Source organism: Penaeus vannamei, chromosome 17, assembly GCF_042767895.1.
Source record: "Penaeus vannamei isolate JL-2024 chromosome 17, ASM4276789v1, whole genome shotgun sequence".
Lineage (NCBI taxonomy): Eukaryota > Metazoa > Arthropoda > Malacostraca > Decapoda > Penaeidae > Penaeus > Penaeus vannamei.
The window spans coordinates 7,608,616-7,613,615 of NC_091565.1; the positions used below are offsets into that span (position 1 = coordinate 7,608,616).

Consider the following 5,000-nt stretch of genomic DNA (forward strand, 5'->3'; position numbering starts at 1 on the left):
CTCTCTCTCTCTCTCTCTCTCTCTCTCTCTCTCTCTTGTCCGTAAAACCTCCCATTTCTACCCCTTCTCCCGTTACAATCTCCCACTCCCCATATACATAAATCCTCCCCCATGCCCCCTCCCCCTCTACCGTGTACGTGGGTCTCTTGGGTAATTTTTTTACGTGAACATTTTTTTGCGTGGGTGTTCTTTCATATTTTATTTGTATTTATTTATTTATTTATTTATTTTTCATTTTATTTATTTATTTATTTTTGTGGGGGCGTTTTTTTTAACATGGGCAGGTATGTGTATGTATGTCTTTTTTTTTTCTTTTTTTTTACGTGGGCGGGTGGGTGACTGGTGGGCGGTACTGCTATCCTTCATCCCACGTTATTATGGGACGTTTTAAGGCTATGGAGCGGAAGCCAAGCCGATGGGTAATTCGATATTGATCATTGTATTACGCGTTTAAGGAGGCTTGTGTGTGTGTGTGTGTGTGTGTGTGTGTGTGTGTGTGTGTGTGTGTGTGTGTGTGTGTGTGTGTGTGTGTGTGTGTGTGTGTGTGTGTGTGTGTGTGGCCTCCGTTGGATTCCACGTGGATGTTGAACTCGTGGGTTTACTGTGTTGTGTGTGTGGGGGGGGGCGGGGTGGATGGGTTTGTGTCTGTGTGGCTCTTGTTGCTCTTTCTCTTTTTTTGTTTGTTTCTTTCTCTTTCTCTCTGTCTGTCTGTCTCTCTCTCTCTCTGTCTCTGTCTCTCTCTCTCTCTCTCTCTCTCTCTCTCTCTCTCTCTCTCTCTCTCTCTCCTGCTTTTCTTTGTTTTCTTGTAAATGAATAAAGAGAATATAGAATATATTAACTACACACACACACACACACACACACACACACACACACACACACACACACACACACACACACACACACACACACACACACACACACACACACACACACAGTCACACATACACAATCACACATTTTTTTTTCTAATTTGGCTACTTAACTTCAGTGTAAGATTGTAAGAGAAAAAATAACGAAAACTAGATAAGAATTATTGCATCGATGTTTGACGGTAATGCAGAGAAAAGTACGTTTCACCATAAATACATTTCCCGCATATTACATTAGCATTAATTAGCGGACGATATTGGCGACGAGGTTGCCAGTTCGCAAAAGGTGGTGGTTTGCTTGTTTGCTTGTTAGTGAAAGGGATATTGGTTGTGAAATTAATAAGGAAAATCGGAAGGAAATTTGTTGATCTCAGTAAATAAAAATTAAAATGATGGTAAGTGAGATTGGTTGTGAAACGAACAAGGAAAATAATGAGGATATTTGATAATCTGATTGAATAATAAGGGTATTTAGTAAGTTCATTTAAGAATAAGTACATGTAGTAAATCCCTTGATAATGATAAGTAGAATAATGTGAAGTTAATACGGATATAATAAAATTAATTCCGATATGATAAGGATATTTAGTAATCTCATTAAATGATAAGTATACTGAGTAATAACCCAGGAATGATAAGTAAAATAATGGTAAGCCACATTAGTTGTGAAATTAATAAGGGAATGATATATATATTTAGTAATCTATTAATTAATGGATATATTTCCTAATATTATGTAATGAGTATATTTAGAAATCTCATTCAGTAATAAGTACATTTAGCAATCCCTTAATGCAGATAAGTAAAATAATGTTAAGTGACATAGGGTGTGAAATATATAAGGAATTAGTAAGTATATTTAGTAATCTATTAATTAGTAGGTATATAAAGTAATCTCATTGGATAGCAAGTACATGTATTAATCTAGATAGATAATAAGTATATCTCAATGAATAACAAGTATATATATTAATTTCTGTAAATAATTAGTATATTTAGAAATCTTAAAAAAAATAATAGATAAAATATTGGTAAGTAACATTTGTTGTGAAATTGACAACGAAGTGATAAGCATAAAGTAATCTATAAATTAATAGGTATATATAGCAATATCATTTGATAATAAGTATATTTATGAATCTCATTATATAATAAGTACAACCCTTAATTATAATAATTAAAATAAGGTTAAGTGACATTAGTTATTATATTTATAGATGTTTATAAGAAAATAATAAATATGTTTATTAATCTTGTCTTTTTTTCTTTCAGATTACAATCAAACTCCATCACCGATAAAACTACATTGCAATTGAACTAAGGTAGGAGAGATTAGATAAAAAATATGGTTAAAAATATACTAATTAGCGTCAGTTATCTAATTTTAAGGCTGTAAAAGGAGGGATTTATGTGTATGATGAAATCTAATGATGATTATGACAAGGTATTTATAATCGTTTGATGATTATATTAATGATGATGGAAGAAAAGGAAAGATAAAGGTTGATGATGAGGACAGTGATTATGATAATGATGACGACAATATTGATAATGGTGATTGTAAATGATAATGATAATGCTACAACGTATATTATTATTATTTTACTATCATTTATATTATTATTGCCATTATTGTTATAATAATACTTATTATTATTGCTATTATTATTATTATTATTATTATTATTATTATTATTATTATTATTATTATTATTACTGTTATTATTATTATTATTATTATTATTATTATTATTATTATTATTATTATTATTATTATTATTATTATTATTATTATCATATACATATCATAATCCTTGCCTTCAACTACATCATCGTCATACTATAAAATAACAGAAACGAGCTTTAATATTTCTCTCTTTTCTTTCCTCTCTACATCCCCCTTTTCGCGCCCTCTTTCGCTCTGCCTGCGGGCGTGTCAGGTCGAGTGAGCGTGTCCTTGTGACCCGCCGCCCACAAACACGGGCGTGTTGTTATTGCGGGGGTTAGCAAGGGCGGTTATTGCTCGACGCCCACGCGGTTGGCTCGCTCGCAATCACACATTATGCACTACATAACAGCACGCACGCACGCACGCATTCATACGCACACACACACTTTTCCCTCTTTCCTCTCTCTCCCTATCCCTCTTTCACTTTCCGATTTCTCTCTCTCTCTCTCTCTCTCTCTCTCTCTCTCTCTCTCTCTCTCTCTCTCTCTCTCACACACACAAACACACACACACACACACACACACACACACACACACACACACACACACACACACACACACACACACACACACACACACACACACACACACACGACACACACGCACGACACACATACGTGTACTTATACCTTACTGTGAGTACTTGTAACTGTGTCTCGATGCCTTAATCGATATTACCGAAGACTCTCAGGTGAATCTTTCCCAAGACCTAATGTTCTTTCCTAAGACCTAATGTTCTTTCCTAAGACTTAATGTTCTTGTTAATCCCGCGTCTTGATAGGATTAAGTCATCATCAACTTGGATGTCGGTCGCAAGCTAACAGCCCCATTTCCTAGATTCGTGCCTTGAGAGTTACAGGTGATGGCTAATTATCCAGCTAAGTCGAAATTCTACAGCGGGTAATTCTTCTGTATCCTGTCCAAAAGATGGATGAGGAAGTTTTTAAAGTGGATGATAACCCAAGTCCACAGGGGAAGGGGGGAGTGGATGGCACCCCCCTTTTTGGTGCAGATCCCCCCTCCCCCCCTCCCCCTCCCCACCACCGCTACCATACACACACGCTGAAAAGGAGGTACATCAGTCCTCAGTGTATGTGTGTGTGTGAGCCGTATGTATTTGTAGGGGTGGTCTCTCTCTCTCTCTCTCTCTCTCTCTCTCTCTCTCTCTCTCTCTCTCTCTCTCTCTCTCTCTCTCTCTCTCTCTCTCTCTCTCTTCTCTTTCTTTCTCTCTCTCTCTCTCTCTCTCTCTCTCTCTCTCTCTCTCTCTCTCTCTCTCTCTCTCTCTCTCTCTCTCTCTCTCTCTCTCTCTCTCTGTCCTCTTTTCTCTCATTCCTTCCCCTTACCCCCTACTCCCTCTCTTTATCCCTACCCTTCTCACTCTTCCCCCAATACCCGTCACCCTCTCCTCCACCTCTCTCTTCCTCGATTTCCTTCTCCCTTCCTCCCTTCCTCCCTCTCCCTCTTCCCCTCCCTCCCTCTCCCCCACCCTCGCTCTCCTCGCCTAAAACTGCAAACACTTCGGAATTCTATAAAAAAGAGGAAGGCAAAATCCACGCGACTCTTAGGGGGCGCTGGGTCAAAGGCAGTGTTGTGTCGTCCATACAATATGGGGCGTATACTCAATACCTCCCACCCAATCCCTGCCCGGTGGCTTAGGCTTCGTTGAGTGGTGCGTGGCTGAATCTGTTCGTGTGTTTGTTTACATTTATGTTGATATTTTAGGGTCGTTGTTTTGTATAATGTTTTATTTTGTTACTTCTTTGGGTATTTGTCTGTTTTTTTTTTGTATTAAATAAGGGAGGATGAGATGGGGAAATAAAAGAAAATGATGAAAAGTAGAAAAAAATAATGAGAAAGCAAAGAAACAAAAAGGAAAAAGAAAAAAGGTCAACTCGCTTAAAATGTGTTGTGCACTCGTAGTGTTGATGAAACGAAAGAGCTCTGATCTCGTGATGTGCTAGCTTTGGCATCCTGTTTCGGATAAGTGATAAGCAGTAAGGAGGGTACAGGATATGACTGGCGCCCCCTCCCCCCACCTCCCCCCCAACCCGAACGCTCGTATCCCTTCACCTCTCCTCGTCTCCCCTCCCTCCCCTCCTCTCCCCTCCCTCCCTCCCCTCCCTCCCTTGCATCCCGTCCCCCTCCTAACCTTCCCCTCGTCCCCCCTCCCTCCTCTACCCTCGATCCCCCTCTCCCCATACTGAGTTTCAACCCCTCCCTCTCCTTCTCCTATACCCTCCCCCTCTCTCTTTCGTCCTCCCATTCCTATACACCTCTTCCTGTCTCTCTTTTCCCTTTTCTTCCCTTTTTATCTCTATTTTCCCCTTCTTGTCTATCTTTCCCATTCCTTCTTTCTATCTATGTCTCTCTTTCTCTCCTTCCCTCTTTTCGTCACTGAA

At 39.0% G+C, this 5,000-nt stretch overlaps 1 protein-coding gene across 4 annotated transcripts in view; it reads left to right on the forward strand.

Moving 5' to 3' along the window:
* Nucleotides 1–5,000, forward strand: part of Pde9 (phosphodiesterase 9) — a 349,265-nt gene that overhangs the window by 74,375 nt on the left and 269,890 nt on the right. For all 4 annotated transcript variants that reach the window (XM_070131855.1, XM_070131852.1, XM_070131856.1 and 1 more), the window contains one exon: nt 2,145–2,194. The gene's annotated coding sequence lies outside the window, so the exon portion shown is untranslated. The remainder of the gene's footprint in view (nt 1–2,144; nt 2,195–5,000) is intronic.